The sequence below is a fragment of the Protomyctophum parallelum genome (assembly GCF_964188405.1).
Source record: "Protomyctophum parallelum genome assembly, chromosome: 17".
Classification (NCBI taxonomy): domain Eukaryota; kingdom Metazoa; phylum Chordata; class Actinopteri; order Myctophiformes; family Myctophidae; genus Protomyctophum; species Protomyctophum parallelum.
The window spans coordinates 18,951,128-18,976,187 of NC_139719.1; the positions used below are offsets into that span (position 1 = coordinate 18,951,128).

The 25,060-nt window shown below is 46.1% G+C and overlaps 1 pseudogene across 1 annotated transcript; it reads left to right on the plus strand.

The window, feature by feature from the left end:
* The first annotated feature begins 485 nt into the window (after window positions 1-485).
* LOC310874886 (phosphatidylcholine:ceramide cholinephosphotransferase 1-like) lies at window positions 486-14,735 on the plus strand (annotated as a pseudogene). Its single transcript, XR_014571095.1, has 6 exons — window positions 486-698; window positions 2,806-3,235; window positions 5,017-5,134; window positions 10,594-10,747; window positions 11,892-12,058; window positions 13,651-14,735. The product of XR_014571095.1 is annotated as a phosphatidylcholine:ceramide cholinephosphotransferase 1-like (transcript).
* Window positions 14,736-25,060: the final 10,325 nt, after the last annotated feature.

Sequence of the window (25,060 nt, forward strand, 5' to 3'; positions counted from 1 at the left end):
ATGTTTTAATGAGTCATTAAGGTCTTTCTCATTTCCTTTTTTAGTAAATAGCTTATGCCCTTACGTCATCGACGGTATAGAGTCAAACGAGGAACAACATGGAGCCCTTTTGAATGACAAGTGGAATTAAACACATTTATTACCGTGTCTCACCCTCTCTTTTTGATTGATTGAGCGGTTCATTGAAAATTAATTCAAAAGGATATATATACACAAGAAAGCCTGTAGGCCTTGTTTCCATTGTGTGTCCTATAATGGTGGTCCTCTCTCTCTCTCTCTCTCTCTCTCTCTCTCTCTCTCTCTCTCCTCTCCCCCCGTCCAGGTGAACTCCTCGCCATGAAGAAGCCGTGTGATTGGTCGAGGGAGGACGTGGCGCGCTGGCTCGTCGACCAGGGGCTGCCGCCGCAGTACCGCGATTCGCTGGCGCACCTGGACGGGCGGGGCCTCCTGAGCCTCCCCGCCTCCCTTGTGGCGCCTAACGGCGGTGGCGGGCAGCAGCTCCTGGAGCGCATCGCCGCGCTGCGGGGCCAGCAGCAGCTCCACCAATCGGAGAACGGCACGGCCAGTCACGGCCTCAGCGGGACGAGCGACGGCGTGACCACCAATGGCCTCTGGCGGGAACTCGACGAAGACGGAGGCTAACGGCGGCGCGGTTGTTGGCGGCGGCGTCGACAAGGAGCGGAGCGGCAAGCACGGCGGTAAGGCTGCACCGATGTGTCGATAATAACGTGGCGTTTATGGAGTGGGTGGGAAAATGTACTCTTTCAAAAGTGTTTATTTGAAGACGTTTACGCCGCGGACAAAGCCAACTCTTGTCGCGACAAATCATGACAATGAACAAATAAAGAAAGAAGAAAGACGAAAAAAACGGCAGGTTACAAGACTTTCTTTTTAGTTTTTCTTCTTTGTAGTTATTTGTTTGGTCCAAAAATATTGTGTTTGTTGTCATGATTTGTCACGACTCGAGTTGGCTTCGTACGACGCTTAAAAGGTATTTAAATAAATACTTTTCTAAATGTCTATGGGGGAAAATGCATTGGGAATTATTTCCTGGGCCTAGCGTCGTCATGAAAGGGGTCGGTCTATACTGCGATGTAGATGTACTCGTAGTTACAAGTTGAAGTCCCGTATTCAAAATGTACTCTGAAGTAAAAGTACAAAAGAATCGGCATCAAAATGTACTTGAAGTATTAGAAAACAAGTAAGACGCGCAAACGCGGGAAGCGAACGCAGCTCGTGTGTGTGTGGTTGTGTGTGTGTGTGTGTGTGTGTGTGTGTGTGTGTGTGTGTGCTACAGCTGCGCCCTGTGTGTGTGTGTGTGTGTGTGTGTGTGTGTGCTACAGCTGCGCCCTCTGGTGGCGGGCGGGTGGTGGCGGGCGGGTGGTGTCACAGCGGGACAGACACACACACACATACACAGACATGAGCAGCAGGGTCTCATAGTAAGTGGCTCACTGCGTTCGCAATTAAATTTTCCGAATGTCCCATTTGAATTCACAAGTTCAAAGTGTGTACAAAATCCTTTGAAAATCGCCGATCTAAAAGCTCACAATGTGTCGTGATGAGACACATTGTGAGCTTGTAGATCTGCTGTTTTCAGATGTATATAGGCTATAGGGTTCAAGTTGTTAATGTATGTTTTTTGATCAAAATTTAAATCTCCAAAGTAACTAGTAACAAAGGTTTTTAGATCATCTTAGTGGAGTAAAAGTATTGGGAATTGGAAATACTCCAGTAAAGCTTAGTTACTTACTTTCCACCACTGTCGTTATCGAGGTATGAACATGCGCAAATATCTGTATCGCAAAAAGGTATCGCTATATAGATTTATCGTTGATATATATCGAATTATAGCATATAGTGCGTTAGCCCATTTAGACCTGACGGCGAAAATAGAAAAAAAAAACGTTTGCTCTGAAAGAATATATATTCAATGATTTGTGCCGCATTTTTACATACAATCTCGTGTGGCGCGCTATGACTATGAGCTTGTAGATCTGCTATTCTCAATAGCTAAAGTATAACATAATGCTTAGTTAAAACACCAACAGGGGTTCCCAGTCCAGAATCGGTTTTAACGGACTCACTAACACACTTTTTTTAAATGTTTTAGTTTTCAACTTACCGTCTTATCGTATCGATATTGCAAGATTTGGCTTAAATACCGAAATATGACATTTTGGGGATGCACACAATGCGTTGGTCCGACATGCGTTGCGCCGTGCTTGCGGTTAGATTTCTGGTTTAAGGACTTCAAGTGTTTTGTACCATACAATTGCATGTATAAGTGCAGAACAAAGAATGTTTGCTTTACGCCATCTTTGTAGAAGAAGAGTCTGGGCAACTATGTTTACGTTGGCTCAACTTGGCTAAGACTAGATTCAAACTAAATAGTTTAAGTAGCCTAGGGGTAGGCCTAAAGTTCAATGGTGTGTTCAAAGACTTAAATCAGAATGTGCTACTAAAAGTAACCCTATGCCTAAGTTGCTAAAATGCTTTAGTCGTATTGGAATTTCTTAGGTAGGGTGACGGTGGGAACAGTCGGACCAATAGTATGTCGGAACTAAAGCCTGTACCCCATGGCTGATTTAACCTAGCTAGGCACTCCTGTACAGTACTATCCATGTCTCTCACGCAGGTTTTATATGTTTTTCTTCGCTCTGCTTGATGTGTTTTGCTTTAATTTTGTATCTTTTTGTTGTGAAGCACTTTGGTCAACTCTGGTTGTGTTAATGTTAAAATGTGCTATATATAAATAAAAGGTTGATTTGATTTGATTTAGATTTTTTGTCCCATGTCGTGCAGCCCTACACGGCGGGACGCCCAACAGGTTCGTCGTCCACACACCACCACCAGGGGGCGCCCCCCGCCCGCCACCACCACCGCCACTGCCGCGGCGGCGGACCGGGTCCAGATCCGCGTAGCACCGCCAGCGGACTCCACCGGGGGCGCCACCAGCCGCCCGCTACTCCGCCTCCTCCTCCTTCCCGGAGGAGTGGGGCAAGACGGGCGCCACGCTGCTCTACGCGCTGGCCTGCTTCGTCTGCTTCGTGGTCACCTCGGCGGTGATCTCCGTGGTGCACGAGCGCGTGCCCGCCAAGGAGGACACGCCGCCGCTGCCCGACAAGTTCTTCGACTGGTTCGGCCGGCGGGAGTGGGCCTTCGCCGTCTGCGAGGTCATCGGGATCCTGCTGGTCGGCGCGTGGCTCGCGCAGTGGTCGCTGCTCAAGTACAGGTAAACGACGCCACGGCGGAGATATGTTATTACCGGTCTGACGACGACCAGTGGCGTGCACAGACATTTAGAGGGGCAGGTGCTCAAGTGGAAAAAAGGGCACCTTGTGCAGCGCATTTTCGGCCGGGGAACACATTTTGGTGCTTTATAGCTATTGAAAAATAGCAGATCTACAAGCTCATAGGTCTGCTGTTTTTTCTTAATCGAAGAACCACTGACGTAGAAACATAGCTTTAGATTGTGGGGGCCTAAATAATATAGTAGAAGCGTTTTTTTATCAAGATTTGATCAATGTCACCATGGTCCACACACTACAAATTAGAAAAAAAGAAAACGTTTTTTTTAAGAGCACATTGCCAAATGGGCAGGGGGTGTTCTAGCACCCACTAGTGTCTATCTGTGCACGCCACTGACGACGACTGTTGGTCAGTGTTGATTTCGTCGACTAAAGCCAAGACGGAAATGTTTTGTCTACTGCCTTTTTCCACTGACGGAAATTAAATGAAAACTAAGCTATGGTGACTAAAACTAAGGCTAAATAAGTAAATATATTGGCAATTTCGTCCACAAATAAAAACTAGACAAACATTTTAGGAAGGGTCAAGTGTACACGACATCCAGATGAGTTATTTTACACTTCGTTGCGGGCTCTGTAGATCGGTGTCAAGTGTCATTACGACAGCATCAAGGCCACTAAAATACATTTTGTTCGACTAAATCAACTGTAGATTAAGTCGACTAAAATCTTATGATATTTAGTCGACTAAAACAGTCGACTAAAACATTACAGGTGACTAAAATGTGTGTGTGTGTGTGTGTGTCAGATCAAAGCACTAAGCTCAAAACTGATTGGTTGAAACCAGATTTGACCCTTGAACCCAGCCTCCTGTCGGTGCCTCATATACTTCCTGCCGCTGTCGCTTCCTCTCTACCGCCCTCTCGCTCTCTCTCTCTCTCTCACCCCCTTCTCTCTCTCTCTACCCTCTCTCTCTCTCTCCTCCCTCCCTCCTCTCTCTCTCTCTCTCTCTCTCTCTCTCTCTCTCCCCCTCCCTCCTGCCCCCCCTCTCTCTCTCTCTCTCTCTCTCTCTCTCTCTCTCTCTCTCTCTCCCCCTCCCTCTCCCCCCCCTATCTCTCTCTCTCCCCCCTCCCTCCCTCCCTCTCTCTCTCTCTCTCTCTCTACCCCTCTCTCTCTCTCTCTCTCTCTCTCTCTCTCTCTCCCCCCCTCCCTCCCTCTCTCTCTCTCTCTCTCTCTCTCTCTCTCTCTCTCTCTCTCCCCCTCCCTCTCTCCCCCCCCCCTCTCTCTCTCTCTCTCTCTCTCTCTCTCTCTCTCTCTCTCTCTCTCTCTCTCTCTCTCTCTCTCTCTCTCTCTTTTGTGACACACTTACAGCAGACCCTCAAGGGGGGAGGGTATAATGGTCAAGTTAAGTCATTTGAACTGTGACTGTCTGTCTTTTACTGGGCCAGCTTGTTCCCAAGCTTTTATAACCGACAAAACAGGGATATACTGGAATGTGCTCAAGTCAACTTTCCTACCCGGTTGCTTCCATAACGCTATAATATGATTTAAGCTCGTAGTGGCGCGCTATGGGCTTGTAGATCTTCTATTTTTTCAATAGCTAAAGTGTAACATATTGCTTAAAACACCAAAAGGGGTTCCCGCCCAGAATGGGTTAACATACTCTACCATGGATATGTACTAGTTTCATTGTAATGTCTCTCTCTCTCTCATCTCTCTCTCTCCTCTCTCTCTCTCTCTCTCTCTCTCTCTCTCTCTCTCTCAGGTCTATAGTAGGTCGTAGGTTCTTCTTCCTGGTTGGGACTCTCTACCTGTACCGTTGTGTCACTATGTACATCACCACTCTGCCAGTGCCGGGAATGCACTTCCACTGCTCCCCGAAGGTAACGCACGCATGCACACACACGCATATGTACTCGCCTGCCTGTGTTTGTTTCATGTTGATAGAACACGTCTGGACGATGTCCCATTCGTGTTTTAATAGTCTCTTGAAAAATACAAATCTTATTCTCGACGTGCATTAGATTGTTTCTAGATTTGACAAAACCTTTGTAATGTGTTGCCAGTGATAACTTGCCCAAACTATAGGGACTATAGGGGAGTGTTGAAGGGTTTTTCACACTAAATCCGTTGAACTGTTTGGCAAAATAGCACAAATGGCACAACAATATCAACTTTCAACTAAAAAATCACACCAGTGTGAACCAAGTGGTGCAACTCCCGTCTATTGGTTCTCTGTATCGTTCCAATTTGTATCGTTCCAATTTCTTCTCTGTATCGTTTGCGTCCAGCAGGTGGCAGCCATGTCACATACTTCTCTCGTTCCAATTTCACGCATGCGCACACCACTCGTGCTCATGATACATGATACAAGATACATGATACAGGCGGACATTGCTGGATGTAGAAGTGGTTGCACCACTTAATAATAACGGTGTGTGTGTGTGTGTGTGTGTGTGTGTGTGTGTGTGTGTGTGTGTGCGCGCGTGCGTGTGCCCCCAACCAGCTGACCACCATTTTGAAATATCGTGAAAATGTGGCACACATCTTTTGAATATATATATTCTTTCACAGCGAATGTTTTTAACTCAAATCTTTGCTTCTGTGCGGTCCCTGGAACAACATATTTTCAGATGGGGGTCGGCGTCCAAATACAGATCATTTTTGGAGTCCTTGACATTAAAATAGTTTGAGAGCCACTGAACTGTAAGCTTTTGAGTAAAACAAACCAATGCAATCAAATAAATTGCGTGTATATCTGTCGTTCTGCATTGCCAGACAGCTGTGACCTTGTGGTCCTTTTTTTCACCCCAGTAGGAGGTCTGACATCCCAGGCTTGTTCCCACACAAGCATGCATGCAGACACACGCACAAAGTACTGAATATGAAATATGAGTGTTTCATTTGACTTTTCGCGTTGTAAGAGTAATGTAAGTAAGCCTTACCGAGCCATGAGGCCCATAGGGGCAGGAGCCTATCTCTGTTTCTGTAGCGTGAGGCAGCTTGATGTACAAGTACACCCCCTGGACATGACGCTAGTATGTCGCAGGGATTTATAACCCCCCAATCCAACCCTTGATGCTGAGTGTCAAGCAGGGATGCACTGGGTCCCATTTTTTTTTAGAGTCTTTGGTATGACCGGCCGGGGATCGAACCCCCGACCTCCAGTCTCAGGGCGGACACTCTAACCACAAGGCCACTGAGCTGGTTGCTTTTCGCGTTGTGACACACGTCGATTCTTTACAATGTGATTAAATTCACAGTCGGATCAGATAAAGCTTTACTTGACTCAAACACACGCCATCCACCCAATCCTTACCCTCTCTGTGGCGCGCGGGCCGGCATTCATCAGGCGGAGGAGGATGGACGACTTGGATGTTTTTGTTTTGCTGCAAATGTCTTAAGGCAGCTTACTTACTTACTTAAGGCCGCTGCTGTGTCGTTTTCTGAAAAACCCACGTTTCTGTCAGTTTCTCAAACTATTTCATGTCAAGGACAAGGACCCTAAAAAATATATGTAATTGGCCGCCAACCCCCATCTCAAAATATGTTGAGCAAAGAAGCAAAGACTTGAGTTAAAAAACGTTCGCTCTGAAAGAATATATATTCAAAGATTTGCACCACATTTTCACGATTTTTCAAAAATAGCAGACCTACAAGCTCGTGAGCACACACTCTCTCTCTCTCTCTCTCTCTCTCTCAGACAGACACGCACACACATCTTGATCAGACTATAACTACTACGTACTCAGCAGAGTACAGAGTTTAAAAGAGCACTAAGCACTTTTTTCTTTTTTTAATATCCACCGTAATCTGAAGACTGGCCTCTTCAGACACAACCTCAGCCCCAAGCACTCCAACCAGATATGACCATCCCGCTGAGCATTGTTCAGACTACCAGACGTCTAAAATACGTCTAAATGGCCGTCTAAAAATGGGTTATAGTTATTATAACTGGTCTAAACTGTGAAACAACATGTGTTTGTTTGGGACCCGAACCTGCGACACGCTTACCAGCCTATAGGGGGCATAAATACCTGCATTCTGGGGTTAAATGTATAAAAGCTAGGTTGGCAGAGGGAAGTGTAGCGCCCAGGATTACATCAGATCATTGACAAAAATGGGTTACTAAAAATCGTGGGATAAAAATTATTAAAAAAAAAGTTAAAGCTAGAGTGTGGCAATCTGGAGGAACCTCAAGTGACGACCCTGTGTCACGCATTCACGCTGCACCTCGCTAGCTTTTATCTCTCTCTCTCTCTCTCCAGGCCCTATTCATTCACGCTGCACCTCTGTAGCTTTTATCTCTCTCTCTCTTTCTCTCCAGGCCCTATTCTGGGCCAGCGATTTGCACTGAGGCACGAGGCGAGCAGCCGACATGTCATTTGACAATTTCCAGACGCCAAACGCAGGATTTTATTGATGCCACTTTTTTTTGTAACAGCTCAGTGGCCTTGTGGTTAGAGTGTCCGCCCTGGGACTGGGAGGTCGGGGGTTCGATCCCCGGCCGGGTCATACCAAAGACTCAGTGTCTCCCTGCTTGACACTCAGCATCAAGGGTTGGATTGGGGGGGTATAAGTCCCTGCGACATACTAGCGTCATGTCCAGGGGGTGTACTTGTACATCAAGCTGCCTCACGCTAAAGAAACAGGAGATAGGCTCCTGCCCTATGGGCCTCATGGCTCGGCAAGGCTTACTCACTTACCTTTTTTCTTTTTAATGATTCCCTCCTAACGGTCCAATTCCTTAACAGTTCCTTTAACGATTCCTATATATATATATATTTTTTTAGAAATAAATCATTTTGACCTTCATCCAATATTATGGTGTTATGATCATACACACACACACAAAAAGTCCCTGGCGTACAGTATAATAATTATGCGTGCTCATGCCTCGCCTCCCTGCGGACACAGAGCGGACCCTGAGAAGAACTCCACACTTTGCCTCTTGGGAGAAATCATGACATTTCTTCCATGACACTGCAAACATTACTACCAAGAACACCAATATGAGAATCCCAGCATCAAATATTGGGGGAAAAACAGCGACCCCTGTTGTTAGTCTGTCTTGAGAGACTACCAGGCTCCTATAACCACCTCAGTCCTATAATGCTATAACCTTTCTAAAAGATTGCCTTTTTCCGGGTTTTCTTTTTGTTTTGCTGATCATATGCCTACATGCCTACATGGGGCCAATGGGCCACATCGTTCACGTGTTTAAAGGTAATTTGATTGGCCATGTTTTTTCTTATAGCAGATCTATACAAGCTCATAGCGCGGCTCTCGGTGCCGCGCTATGAGCTTGTAGGTCTGCTATTTATTTTTGTTAAACCGTGGAAATTTGGCTCAAATCTTTGAACATATATTCTTTCAGAGCTCTTTTAACTCAAATCTTTGCTTCTGGGGGGTTGGGGGGGTCTAAATGGGCTGTATTGTATATTAATATGATGGTGGTGGTGTGTCTCCAGGTGTCCATGTATTAACCCATTTTAGGCGGGAACCCCTTTTGGTGTTAGCATCATGCTATGCTTTAGCTATTGAAAAACGTGACGTGAAAGTGTTTGAGAACGACTGACATAGAAAAACATAGCTTTCTTTCAAGAAAACTGATTATGGAAGACATTTGCAGAATCGTTCCCAGGTCAAAATGGGTTAATATGATGGTGGCGGTGTATCTCCAGGTGTCACATGTATTAATATGATGGCGGTGGTGTGTCTCCATGGTGTCACATGTATTAATATGATGGTGGCGGTGTGTCTCCATGGTGTCACATGTATTAATATGATGGTGGCGGTGTGTCTCCATGGTGTCACATGTATTAATATGATGGTGGTGGTGTGTCTCCATGGTGTCACATGTATTAATATGATGGTGGTGGTGTGTCTCCATGTGTCACATGTATTAATATGATGGTGGTGGTGTGTCTCCAGGTGTCACATGTATTAATATGATGGTGGCGGTGTGTCTCCATGTGTCACATGTATTAATATGATAGTGGCGGTGTGTCTCCATGGTGTCACATGTATTAATATGATGGTGGTGGTGTGTCTCCATGTGTCACATGTATTAATATGATGGTGGCGGTGTGTCTCCAGGTGTCACATGTATTAATATGATGGTGGTGGTGTGTCTCCATGGTGTCACATGTATTAATATGATGGTGGTGGTGTGTCTCCGGGTGTCACATGTATTAATATGATGGTGGCGGTGTGTCTCCATGGTGTCACATGTATTAATATGATGGTGGTGGTTTGTCTCCAGGGTGTCACATGTATTAATATGATGGTGGTGGTGTGTCTCCATGGTGTCACATGTATTAATATGATGGTGGTGGTGTGTCTCCATGGTGTCACATGTATTAATATGATGGTGGCGGTGTGTCTCCATGGTGTCACATGTATTAATATGATGGTGGTGGTGTGTCTCCAGGTGTCACATGTATTAATATGATGGTGGTGGTGTGTCTCCATGGTGTCACATGTATTAATATGATGGTGGTGGTGTGTCTCCATGTGTCACATGTATTAATATGATGGTGGTGGTGTGTCTCCAGGTGTCACATGTATTAATATGATGGCGGTGGTGTGTCTCCATGGTGTCACATGTATTAATATGATGGTGGTGGTGTGTCTCAAGGTGTCACATGTATTAATATGATGGTGGTGGTGTGTCTCCAGGTGTCACATGTATTAATATGATGGTGGTGGTGTGTCTCCATGGTGTCACATGTATTAATATGATGGTGGTGGTGTGTCTCCAGGTGTCACATGTATTAATATGATAGTGGTGGTGTGTCTCCATGTGTCACATGTATTAATATGATAGTGGTGGTGTGTCTCCATGGTGTCACATGTATTAATATGATGGTGGCGGTGTGTCTCCATGTGTCACATGTATTAATATGATAGTGGTGGTGTGTCTCCATGGTGTCACATGTATTAATATGATGGTGGCGGTGTGTCTCCATGTGTCACATGTATTAATATGATGGTGGTGGTGTGTCTCCAGGTGTCACATGTATTAATATGATGGTGGCGGTGTGTCTCCAGGTGTCACATGTATTAATATGATGGTGGTGGTGTGTCTCCATGTGTCACATGTATTAATATGATGGTGGTGGTGTGTCTCCATGTGTCACATGTATTAATATGATAGTGGTGGTGTGTCTCCATGTGTCACATGTATTAATATGATGGTGGTGGTGTGTCTCCATGGTGTCACATGTATTAATATGATGGTGGCGGTGTGTCTCCATGTGTCACATGTATTAATATGATGGTGGTGGTGTGTCTCCATGGTGTCACATGTATTAATATGATGGCGGCGGTGTGTCTCCAGGTGTCGGGGGATTACGTGATGATGGCGGCGAGGGTGATGAAGATGCTGTGCGGCGGAGGGCTGACCATCACGGGCTCTCACCACCTGTGCGGAGACTACCTGTACAGTGGACACACCGTGATCATCACGCTGACCTCACTGTTTGTCACAGAATGTACGTACGCGCGCTGTTCATCAGAGTGTATGTACACGCGCGCACACACACACACTCACACACATACGCTCATGCACACTCACACTGTCAATGACAGAGTGTACATACACACACACACGCACTCAGGCACACACACCCTTACTCTTCGATGTCCGAGTCCCTTTTGACTGATGCCTGTCCATAGACGGGCCTGCCTCAACGCTATTAATGCAGCAACGCTGACCCCTAGTGGTTGACGACAGTCAGGGCAGCCGCTGAAAGTCATTCTGTCGTGGCCAGTCAGTATGCAGTGGAACTCTGAGCAACATTGATTATGTCTTTATGATTATCATCAACCGCTGTGATGGAAACTGCTTAGGAGTAGAGCAGGGTTCATGTTGGAATCTACGCTAGATGCTTGGCCTGACGTCGAAATTAAAAGAAAATGTCCTTATGTTTCTGTATCAGTGGTGCTTAAATGATTTGAGGCACATTTTCACAAATTTTCAAAAATAGCAGACCTACAAGTTCATAGCGCCACTCAGTGGAGCGCTATGAGCTTGTAGATCTGCTATTTTTCAATAGCTAAAGCATGACATAATGCTAACACAGAAAGGGGTTCCCGCCTGAAGTCGAAATTAAAAAAAATGTCTTCAGTTTTCTGAAATACCTCATGTTTCAGTGGTGCTCAATATTTCATGTCAAGGACCCCCGAGAATTATGTGTATTTGGCTGCCGACCCCCATCTGAAAATATGTTGTTCCAGAGACCCCCCCCCCCCCCCCCCCCAGAAGCAAATATACTAGTTAAAAAACATTCGCTCTGAAAGAAAATATATAAAGGCACATTTTCACGATTCTTCAAAAATAGCAGACCTACAAGCGAGTGCCGCGCTACGAGCTTGCTTGTAGATCTGCTATCTTTCAACAGCTAAAGCGTAACATAATGCTTAAAACACCAAAAGGGGTTCCCACCCAGAATGGGTTATTAATAATGATGATGATGATGATAATAATTGCAGAGACTAATCATGCCTTCAACGTGAATATTTTGGAAGTGATTGTGTCGTGTTGCTGACTGTGTGTGTGTGTGTGTGTGTGTGTGTGTGAGGGTGTGTGTGTGTGTGTGTGTGTGTGTGCGTGTGCGCGTACGTGCGTGCGTGCAGACTCTCCTAGGCGCCTGTGGTGGTACCAGTGGCTGGTGTGGGCTCTGTGCGCCGTGGGCCTGTTCTGCATCCTGCTGGCCCACGACCACTACTCCATAGACGTCCTGGTGGCATACTACGTGACCAGCAGGCTGTTCTGGTGGTACCACACCATGGCAAATCTACAGGTACCGCTCATATTAATATCACTGCTATTATTACTACATACTACTTGACCAGCAGGCTGTTCTGGTGGTAGTACACCATGGCAAATCTACAGGTGTCGGGTACTGCTCATATTAATGTTACTGCTGCTGCTATTGTTACTGCAGAGTAGTAATAGTAAGAGAGTGGCGACACTAGCGTTGACTCCCACTGTAACAATGGAATGCGGAAGTGCTCATTCTATCTCAATGGGATAGTTCCAGTGTTTGGAACTATAGCCTATAAGGCACCTGCTTTGCGGCGATATCAAAGCGTGTCGCTGCTCTCCTACTCTACACTCTGTATTACTACTACTATGAGTACTGCTAGTATTATTGTCTCCACCAGGCCGAAGGCATGTGGGGAGAGTATGTTTTGCACTCCGTCCGTCCGTGTGTGTGTCCGTGTGTCCGTGAACAGCTAATCTCGGCCACCGTTAACCCGGTCGATGCCATATTTTGCACACACACTCCCTGGATGCCAACCATGAACCTCTGCCCCAAACTTTCCAGAACGGCCTGTTATAGCGCCACCAGGAGGCCGCTTTGTGCAAAACAAGTTTTTCGATGCCATATTTTGCACACACACTCCCTGGATGCCAACCATGAACCTCTGCCCCAAACTTTCCAGAACGGCCTGTTATAGCGCCACCAGGAGGCCGCTTTGTGCAAAACAAGTTTTTGCACAGTACACCTACAGATTTTGTCCAAACATCACGCAAATTGGTACACAGTCTCTCTAGAGCCATTCAACGAAACGCGTCTTTCAGATTTATCAGACTCCATCCTGATTGGTTAAGATTGGCTTCCAAAGTTCACAGGAGTGCTCAGTTTCAAACAAAATGCTGCAAATCATGAACACATCGCGTGATTTCCGTGAAATTGTGCACCCACATTCCCACTAGGCCGAGGACGAAATGCCACATGAACAATTTCAACTCAGCCTCAAGGTGGTGCTATAACTGGCCGAAAAGTGTTTTTACCTCTAACTGCACGGATCTGTGGATAACCTGGTGGAGACCTGTGCCCGGAAGGGCACTTTTTCTAGTTACTACTACTATTACTACCACTACTACTACTGCTACAACAGGTCTAACGATATAGTAACTGCATCGAAAAATCGATTTTAATTTCAAGAAATCGAAATGAAAACGGCAACATTGACTATGTATCGCATGGTTTTGCCATGCAAATAATCGGTATCGAATCGTTTTTGCTGTGCAAATAATCAATTGTATCGACGCTACATTTTGTGCAGGATATTTAGGTGTTTTTAGAAGGAAAAAAGAAAAAGAGGGGTTTAATTACTTAGTTTAAAATAATGTCAATGTATTTTAAATGGTTACCGTATCGATTTGAAATCATCGTGTCGTATCGTTTCTCTCCCCTTCTCTCTCTCCCTCTCTTCCCTGTCCATCTTCACTTGATACTAGTTAACTGTGTGTGTGTGTGTGTGTGTGTGTGTGTGTGTGTGTGTGTGTGTGTGTGTGTGTGTGTGTGTGTGTGTGTGTGTGTGTGTGTGTGTGTGTGTGTGTGTGTGTGTGTGTGTGTGTGTGTGTGTGTGTGTGTGTGTGCAGGTCTTAAAGGAGTCGTCTCACAGTAACTTCGTGTCCAGGGTGTGGTGGTACAGAGTCTTCCTGTACCTGGAGAGGAACGTTCAAGGAGTCGTACCGCGCCACTACCAGCTGCCTCTGCCCTGCAAGCGCTTGCTCAGGGGCACAACGGTCAAGTACAGCCGACTGGCAGACAGCGACTATCCCTGAGTGAGAGACAGACACACACACAGACAGACAGACAGACAGACAGACAGACAGATGAGCGGCTAGATGGATGGACTAAGGACTATTGAAAAAGAGACTGATGGGTGGATAAATAAATTGAAGGATGCGTAGACAAAAAGAGAGATGGATAATAATAACGTATGAATGGACGGATTTCATGGAAACGATCGATGGATGGTTGGATAAAAGGAGAGGCTTGACGTCTCTTTTTTCTGAGCGTGAGGACAGGACAGGACAGAGGACGGGTTGAAACCCACTACTTTCTGAGCGTGAGGACAGGACAGGACAGAGGACGGGTTGAAACCCACTACTTTCTGAGCGTGAGGACAGGACAGGACAGAGGACGGGTTGAAACCCACTACTTTCTGAGCGTGAGGACAGGACAGGACAGAGGACGGGTTGAAACCCACTACTTTCTGAGCGCACGGTACGTCCGTCCCTCTGGATCGATGCCAGCGGGTTATCGGGACGGATGTTATTGCAACGCCTTTATTGGACTGAGAGAATGGGCAGATTGACAGACGGGTCCGTCTCCTCCTGGGAACGGAACCGGCCAAACGCTGGCTGCGTTGGTGCCTTGCTCCTCCGTCTCCTCCTGGGAACGGAACCGGCCAAACGCTGGCTGCGTTGGTGCCTTGCTCCGCCAGCTCACAACCCCAGTGTGCTCATCACGCCCCCGGCCCTAACTGTTAAAGACGCGAGACAATCTTTGGCCAAAATGGAGGTCTGGACGGAGTAACTGGACAGTATTTTGTCCTACAAAAAAAAACAACAACCTGTGGATCCTAAACATTTTCATATGTACGTATTTGTCTGCGGACGCCGATCTGAAAGTATGTTTGTGCCAGGGACCACCATAAGAGACGATTTATGTCGTGGGGGGGGGGGGGGGGTCCCCAGCACTCGGGTTCAAATCCTCACAAACAGTGTTCGTCAGAAGTGTCCTTGAGCAAGGCACTCGCAGATAACCGACAATCACGTTCTTTCCTGATGAATTGCTCCTTTACTGATCCAGGGAAGGTTAACTGACCACAGATACCATTTCATACATTTGACGGACCAGTACAATCTGCTACTGTTACTCACTGGGAGCTGACCAGTACAACCACAGTCTAATACTGTTAGTCACTGGGAGATGACCAGTACAACCACAGTCTAATACTTTTAACTGTCTTCCCGCCAGCATTAAATTGCGCATTGCCAAGGTTTCATCGCACGTAACACTTATTTTGAAGAGCCAAATATCCTTAACCGTGTGTTACAATGACAGAATGCTGCGTGTGGTGTCTTGACCGGTTGTTGTTCTCTCGCTCGGTGCAGAAAGTACCCGACCGCGAGTATCACAGCGCCTGCTGTCGGCCGTTGAAAAACCTTGTTTATAGGTTAAGGTTTAGCACACACACACACACACACACACACACACACACACACACTCACTCACTCACTCACTCACTCACTCACTCACTCACTCACTCACTCACTCACTCACTCACTCACTCACTCACTCACTCACTCACTCACTCACTCACACACACACACACACACTGTGAAGTGTTGAAGTTGTCATTTAACCCATTTAGGCCTGAAGTAAAAAAGAAAAAGAAAAAAAAACAGTTTTATTAAAAACTCATGTTTCTATGTCAGTTGTTCTCAAACATATTCATTTCAAGGAACCCCACATATATATGACATTGGCCGCTGACCCCCATCAGAACATATGTTGTTCCAGGGACCCTCTCAGTAGCAAAGAGTTTTGCTCTGAAAGAACATATATTCAAAGATTTCAGGTACATTTTCATGATTTTTCAATAATAGCAGACCTACAAGCTTGTAGATGAGCCTGTAGATCTGCTATTTTTCAACAGCTAAAGTACAACAAAATGCTTAAAACACCAAAAGGTGTTCCCGCGAATCCCGCCCCAAAATGTATTAAAGCGTTTAAAGCCTCATAAGTGGTAATTATGATGATTCAGACATTTCACTCGGAGACGTACTGTATTTTCCACTGCCGTGCCAAACTATGCCAGGATCTCTTTTTTCGTGTGTCTGTCTGGTTGTGTCTTTATACCCACGTGATCTTGTTTTTGTACAACGTGTTGCTTTGAAAGTGTCGTATCCACATGATCCTGGTCTGGTGTCGGTGTGCGGAAACAGAAATGTACAGTGTTGAGGAATCCTGTGTTTTCATATTATTGACCGACTCACTGATTGACCTTTTGTAAATATCTGTTGTACTGCAATATGTTCGAACATAGTTGAAAAGAACAAGCCTTCCTTGCCACTGTTTTTGTATATATTTTTTTACTCTGCCCTTCATTAAAGGAGAATTCCATGCTATAAGGCTTTCTTACCTTTATTTGTAGTTGGTACGTCCCCGCCAAAGAGGTCCAGGTGTTATTTTGTGCAAAAGCGCTTTATTGGCTATTTCCCCTGCCATAAGCCCTCAATGAATTGCATTGAATTGAATGGGGCTATGGGGTGTTGTGCTAATTCGCGTATTTCCATCGCTCAAAAAGAAATATTTTTTGTATATATCCTCTCTTCATAATGTAAATGGTATCCCAAGCGGCACACTTTACTACGTATTTCGATGGAAATAAGCGAATTAGCACAAAAGCTTATATTAGGGGAAATAGCCAATAATGCACTTTTGCACAAAATAACACCTGGACCTATTTGGTGGGGGACGTAACGACTACAAATAAAAGTAAGAAGGTTGAAGTGTGTGTCAATGGATAACTTTAATGTTTTATTTTAGCTGCTAATGGTGCTCAGCGAGCTCCGAGACAATTCACTGTTGGAGTGTATAGTGTTAATGCCAGTGCCTTATGTGGTTGTGGTAAAGCCCTAATCAGCGATGTTGTAAACTAAAGATTAAAGACAGTTTAAATATATAATGTGATTTGTTTTCTCTTCCCCCCCCTGATACAACTTTTAACCCTATAGCTATGACCTGGCTGTACCATTTAAAACACAGAAATAATAATAATAATAATATTTATTTAGACTTCCTACCCATATAGGTTGTTAATGGTAACACATGCCAACTATGAAAATTGCTCTCAACATATGCAAGTTAGCATCCTAATGCTGGAGACCCATATTCAACATTTCTAAAATAAAACCTTGGTGTACTCGACGGTAACATGTCATTAGTCCGAAGGTTCATTGGTCCGAAATTACTATCCCTATCTCTAACCCTAACCTAAACCTAACCGCAAGCACGGGAGCAGTGCATGTTCGGACAAACGGGACTTCGGATCTATGGGTAGTCCCCGTACTCGACATGCCCGGGTTCACAATGGGGCTCTATGGCCTGGCAAGTAGACTATTTCCTAATAATGGCGTCTCAACCAGTCAATCCCGTACAGTGTACACTTTCCGTACAACTGTGGAAGTACTTCACATATACGACTTTCCAGTCAATTTCAACATCATACATCGCCAGGTCATTTTCACTTTTCATTTTCACTGTTTCTCAACTTGTGGTCTAACCCAACTCCACCTTGTCTCAACCCACCTCCATACCCAACTCCACCTTGTCTCAACCCACCTCCATACCCAACTCCACCTTGTCTCAACCCACCTCCATACCCAACTCCACCTTGTCTCAACCCACCTCCATACCCAACTCCACCTTGTCTCAACCCACCTCCATACCCAACTCCACCTTGTCTCAACCCACCTCCATACCCAACTCCACCCCCAACCCACCTCCATACCCAAATCCACCCCCAACCCACCTCCATACCCAACTCCACCCCCAACCCACCTCCATACCCAACTCCACCTTGTCTCAACCCACCTCCATACCCAACTCCACCTTGTCTCAACCCACCTCCATACCCAACTCCACCTTGTCTCAACCCACCTCCATACCCAACTCCACCTTGTCTCAACCCACCTCCATACCCAACTCCACCCCCAACCCACCTCCATACGCAACTCCACCTAGTCTCAACCCACCTCCATACCCAACTCCACCTTGTCTCAACCCACCTCCATACCCAACTCCACCCCCAACCCACCTCCATACGCAACTCCACCTAGTCTCAACCCACCTCCATACCCAACTCCACCTTGTCTCAACCCACCTCCATACCCAACTCCACCCCCAACCCACCTCCATACGCAACTCCACCTAGTCTCAACCCACCTCCATACCCAACTCCACCCCCACCTCCATACCCAACTCCACCTTGTCTCAACCCACCTCCATACCCAACTCCACCTAGTCTCAATCCACCTCCATACCCAACTCCACCCCGACCTCCATACCCACCTCCCCCTTGTCTCAACCCATGGAGGTATGGAGGTGGGTTGAGACAGGGTGGAGTTGGGTATGGAGGTGGGTTGAGACAAGGTGGAGTTGGGTACGCTACTTTATGTCAATATGTCTGAATACCAGACTTGGTAACAGAGTTCTCTACATTGCAGAATTGTCTTAAATGCATACCGGCTACTTTAACCGAAGGTTTTGCATTCATCCTCCTGCTTGCTTGCTTGCTTGCTGCTTTTTTGTATACTGTGCGCTGCTGTATACAAAGTGCTCACCCACCTCCACCCCAGCTACCACCTGTCGTTTTGGATCTACTGTTTAGGTACGGGGGATTCAGAGTCCCTATGGTCGGGACTGATGCGCTTGACCTGAGTACCTAAAAAGCAGATCCAATACATCGCCAAACCATAATAAATATATTGCATTGATTATCCTATATCAATAAATATATATATTACATCCTCCTTGAGTTGTCTGACTGAATTACAGTAGTATATATATTAGGGTGTTCCTTAAAACGCAAAGTTTTGAAAGTCTAAGCTCCCCTGAATTGGTTACACTAGTTGAGAAAACCCTCCTGGTGAATTTTTTCCTCAATCGGACAACATTTACCCCTTCCTCATGGACCCTGAAGTTTCACCCCGAGGATCCCAGACTACGGCAGGGCATAAACGGTGCTAAAATTAATTTTAAGGATATCTTAACAAGGGGGGTGTCTATTTCATGTGTTTTTCTACCAGGAGTTCAAATCTGTGCTTACTTTTTGGATACAACCATTCTTACCTACATCATTTTGCATTTAAAAATGCCAATTTTAACCTTTCAAACCTCTTTCAATGGAAAAGTAGCCTATATGTGAAATCATTTTGCCAAAGCCTTTATATAATTATTTTATTTTTTAAAGTCGTAACATGAGAAGTGAGTAATGAATAACAACAACATAAGAAAAAGCTGTGCAATAGAGTAAACAAATCAGTGCAATGGAGTAGACAACAGCGCTTCTAGGAGTACTGGCAGTTCATCGACCAGAGCCAGTTCGAGTCCGGTGATTCCCACCCCGATGTGCGTCCTCTGCTGGACCCTGTGGAAAAGGAATGGTTCCAGAGCACCCTCACCAACCACAAGGGCCTTCGGGACAACTACCGGGAGCTACTAGAATTGACTGTGATCTTCCTCGGCCAGATCCCCCCACGAGGAGTACGGTTCCTCGCCCCCGGAGGCCCGGACCCATGCACCACGCAAGGTGGATGTCCAAAGCCATCTACGCACTGAAGGTGTGGATGTTCCGGAGCCAATTCAAGCTCACAGCGAAGGAGGAGAAGGGCCTGCAGGAAATCGCCATCTTCGTCAGTCGCCTGTACGCAAAAGCCTGGACACTGGCTCCGGAGGCCGCAGCTGCCCCTCGACACGACCTGCAACTGCTGAAGGATCTGACGACCTACATGGACGACGTCAACCGGGATGTGGGCAAGGCAGCTCTGACCAAGCTGCGAGGCCACCTGTGGTACCTCTCCGAGGAGCTTGTCGCTCTGGCAGTCTTCGACCCCATGGTCACGATGGAGGAGAAGAGGGGAATCCTCAATTCACTTCACACCACAGAGGGAGATGAATCTCCAGCGAAGCGCCCACAGCTACTGCCCAGCCAAGCCGTCTCTGGACTCCAGCTGCAAGATATGGCATCAACCAACACACAACAGTTCTTCCAGAAGCTGTGCCTGGAAGACGGGTTCCTCGACGCCGATCCCACGACCTGGCTGGAGCGGGAAGACTTCTGTACAGCAGCGGCTTTTGTGCAGGGTATAGCGGTCATCAACGACCATGCGGAGCGAGGAGTTGCCCTCATCCAGGAATACAACCGCAAGCTCACCAAGGATGAGGAGCAACTGCAATTTCTCCTCCAAGTTGTCTCTTGTCATCGCGCAGAGTTCCCAGACTCCAGAAAGAAAACCATCGCTGTTGGCATGGCAGCCCAGAAGGAGGAGCAGGAGCACTAAGTGGGACGGGCCTGGGAGCCTTGTGGATAAACTGCAGTTGCACTTGATTTACGTTGGGCTACAGCCACTAAAAACTATGTATTTGAGGTAGAATGACATTCTCCTTAAGCTTTTTGTTATAGTTTGATATATTTAACTGTGTAAAGAAGTAAGCATTTTAAAAAAAAACATTGCACTGAATTGTCTACTCCATTGCACTAATTTGTTTACTCTATTGCACAGATTTTTCTTATGTTGTTATTCATTACTCACTTCTCATGTTACGACTTAAAAAAATAAAAATAATAATATAAAGGCTTTGGCAAAAAGATTTCACATATAGGCTACTTTTCCATTGAAAGAGGTTTGAAAGGTTAAAATTGGCATTTTTAAATGCAAAATGATGTAGGTAAGAATGGTTGTATCCAAAAAGTAAGCACAGATTTGAACTCCTGGTAGAAAAACACATGAAATAGACACCCCCCTTGTTAAGATATCCTTAAAAATAATTTTAGCACCGTTTATGCCCTGCCGTAGTCTGGGATCCTCGGGGTGAAACTTCAGGGTCCATGAGGAAGGGGTAAATGTTGTCCGATTGAGGAAAAGATTCACCAGGAGGGTTTTCTCAACTAGTGTAACCAATTCAGGGGGTTGGAGCTTAGACTTTCAAAACTTTGCGTTTTAAGGAACACTCTAGTATATATATATATATATATATATATATATATATATATATTATATATATTCTAGCAGTGACTGACTGAGACATCGAGCGTGCATCCGCAACTGGTTGTGGCCCCCATCAAGTGACCTTTAATTTGACCAATGCGGCCCTCGCCCCAAGTTCAGTTCGACACCTCTGATCTAAACAATAGGAATTCCCCAAACTGTTGTCATACTGCTTGCTGTTAAGTGCTTTTCACACATGGAGCGACAAACCGCCTGTGTTCTCTCTTGGTTGTGTGAGGTCGCACTGCACTCCTGGTGTGAATAAACATCTTCTCACTGAAAATGAATCACTAATGGCATCTGTCGCAACCGGTGCGTGTTGGAAATGTTTTATGAATGACATTTCATGCAGAAATAAGACAGGAGAGAAGTTATAGATAAGAGTCTTTCTCAAGAGGACTGGAGAACTTGTGATTATTCTTCATGGCTGGAGAGAGAGCTTAATGTGGCTTCTATTCTACAACATAGAAGTGTGTCACGCCTACCTAGTTGTGACGTCATCCCCTCCTTATATGCCAGAACCGTTCTCTGTCGGATTATAAACTTCAATCAAGTCTGTATGAGAATCTAAACCTAAACCTTACAACGTATGCTTTTCTTAACTTGTCCATCTTTAAAGATATCGCCAAGACCTTACTCTGCAAAGGAGTTCCATCTGGTCAACACTTTCCGCTCTTGTGACCAAGAACATTCTCAACCCTTACAAGAACTGTATGGACATGCCTGACGTCACAAGAATACTGACGTCGTCTGTGATGTCAGTCGGCATTATGAATAATGCTTATTATCGATCGAGTGACAGTGAAGGAAGAAGCGACAACATAGGCTACTTCCGTCCTTACACCGTTCACAAGAAAGCAATAATTACATAAAGGACGGCAGACCGATGAGTCTCACGCGGCAGCTTGGCTTGCTGCTGTGGAAGAACTATGTGCTGCGGAAACGTCGGATCCTGGTGACTGTGTTGGAAATAGCCTTGCCTTTGCTGTTCGTAGGAATCCTCATTGTTACTAACAAGTACAACTCTGCTTCTATAGATCTTCTGCCAATGATGCTGGTGCTCGGCTTCAGCTACACCTCGGGCAACATGGTAGTGGCCGTGGCGCAGGAGAAGGAGAAAAGGCTCAAGGAGTACATGCGCATGATGGGTCTCAGCAACTGGCTCCACTGGAGTGCCTGGTTCCTCACGTACCTCCTCTGCTTCTCCATCTCTTTCTTCTTCATCACTCTGCTCTTGTGCATTAATGTTAAGGGCGACTCGGCTGTGGTGAGCTACAGTGACCCCACACTGGTGTTTGTCTTCCTGCTGGTCTTTGGTGTAGCCACCATCAACTTCAGCTTCATGATCAGTACCTTCTTCTCACAGGCTGATGCAGCAGCAATGGTAAGCCCCTTTATCTACATCAACACCTACTTGATCTACTGGTTGAATAGAAGCCATGCCTTGCCATGCATTGACTGCTGCCTTTTTTCCAACGTGGCCATGGGTAAGGGAGCCGAGCTCATTGGAAAGTTTGAAGATAACCACACAGGAAGCCAGTGGTCCAACCTGTTTGAATCGGTGACCTTAAATGACAGGACGTCATTGTCCATGGCCCAGGTCCTGGGGATGCTGCTGCTGGACGCCTTGCTGTACGGCCTGGTGGCGTGGTACATTGAGGCCGTTTTCCCTGGCAAGTACGGAGTACCGCTGCCATACTACTTCTTCATCCTGCCCTCCTACTGGCGCAGCAGCCCCCATACGGCTCCCGTCAGCGGGAAAGAGGAAGAGGAGGTCGCTGGGAGCGCTGTGAATGGTGAGTTCATGGACGAGGAACCGACCGGACTCGTCTCCGGGGTCAAGATCAAACATCTGACCAAGGAATTCAAGTGGTTCAAGTGGTGGAAAGTGGCCTACGAGACGCTGCAGGCTGTACGGGACCTCACGGTAAACATGTTTGAGGGACAGATCACCGTACTGCTGGGTCACAACGGGGCCGGAAAGACAACCCTGCTGTCAATGCTGACCGGTCTGTTCCCGCCCACCAGTGGACGGGCTTACATCAACGGTTATGACATCTGTCACGATATGGCTCTGATCCGCCGCAGCCTGGGTGTCTGTCCTCAACACAACATCCTGTTTGATTACCTGACAGTCAGCGAGCACCTGCTCTTCTACGCACAACTGAAAGGCTTCCCCAGAGACCGGATCCCGGCCGAAGTGGATCACATCATCGGAATCCTAAACCTGGAGGACAAGCGCCATGCCCGCACAAAGACCCTCTCTGGTGGCATGATGAGGAAGCTGTCGGTTGGCATTGCTCTGACCGGCGACTCCAAAGTGGTGATGCTGGACGAGCCCACATCGGGCATGGACTCCTCGGCGCGACGCGCCACCTGGGACCTGCTGCAGGGGGAGAAGCGCGGGCGCACCATCTTGATCATCACGCACTTAAAGGACGAGGCCGAGCAACAGGGCGACCGCGTGGCCATCTTGGCCGGAGGAGAGCTGAAGTGCTGCGGCTCGCCTCTCTTCCTCAAGAACAAATACGGACCGGTTACCGAATGGTGAAGAACGCTCTCTGTAACGTGTTTGATATCACCCATCTGGTCCACATGCGTACTTCAACATTGCAACGACAGAGTACAGCATCTTGCAATGGGTCTGGTCCACAAGATTCGATACACCACCAAGATACCCATGTACCTGTCTAAATACTTCCTTAATGTAAACGAAGTCCACACCAACAACACCAGAGGGAGTGCAACAAACCATGTACAACCCAGATTCGGCACAGGGATAGTCAAATCACTACTACTACAAACTACTAAGATTCCATAGGATTTGCACGCAAAGAAGTGATTTCAAAATAGCTTGTAAAACACTATTTAAGGCCCTCAGACTAAGAGGATACACAGGGTTCCCCAATTAATTTTCCTCAAGGGCCATATTTTGACTAGCGTACCAGGCTGGGGGCCGAGTCTGCACGCGCGAGGTCGAGGTCTTGCCCTGAAAATTCATTTTCAGGGCAAGACCCCATTTGAAAAGGATGCCCAGTTTGACATGCAGAGGCTACTGACCCCCATTTATATCTGGGACCCTTAAAAAAAAAAAAAAAAAAAAAAGAATAAAATGTTTTTTTTTTTTTTTTTTTTCTTTCATGGGCCACAAGGGGGCGCTCTGTGGGCCGCAAATGGCCCGCGGGCCGCCTATTGGGGAACCCTGCACTAGGACATTCCTCCGGAAAGCTCAAAGTACCTTCTTAGAAATAAGAGTGCGGGATCCAGGTCCCAAATTGGCCCTGATAACCAGTTATTCAACACAGAGCACACTAGCCAACAACAGAATAAAAAGGAATTTTGAGAACCGAACGGATGATTATAAAATTATATCGGCCTACAGAAAAAACAAAAACCTTAAAGATTATCTAGTACACAGCAAGCTAAAAGAAATCAACACACCAGCACGCCAGGGACCAGAATACTTCAAACCCAAACAATTAGTCAAAAATAGAACTACAAAACGCGTGTTAGAGATTAAACAACAAATAACAACCAGAACCAGCAACTGCATTTACTTAATCACATGTGAAAAATGTGGTTTACAATATGTCGGAGAAACGGGTAAAACAATCGGTACAAGGTTGGGACAACACAGATACAATATTAACAATGGAAAAAAGACAACCACAAGGTTTGTGCAACATTTCATGGCTCACGGCATTGAAGCTCTAAAATGCGCTGGACTTCAACACAATCCCAACTGGACAGTAGGACAAAGACGTTTTAATGAAAAACAGTGGATTAAGAACCTCAACACGGATTTTCCTGGAGGCTCAAACATGCCTAAAATCTGATCTTGAACACAACAAAACTTAAACTCAGGATTAAACTGGAGAAATCTAAAAATGATTGGATCAGACTTCCTTCGGATACATGGCGAATGCATTTATTCCTTGCATTGTGCCTACACATGTTGCGACCTGCGGTCGCAACATGTGTAGGCACAGTGCACTGAAGTTTTTTAATTCCCCCCCTTTTCCCTCACTGTATGTTTCTTTTCCCTTTTTGCTTCCTTTATGATGAATTCCTGTTCTGTTCTTTAACTATATAGAAGTCTCTATTTGTACGTCTCTAAATGTTTTGATGAATTGAACAAGGTGGACCCTGTTGTAAACAAGTGTAATGCTTAATTGGGTCGTCCACTCACAGTTAACAATCTTTGTATTGAGTTTGTGCTTGAAAT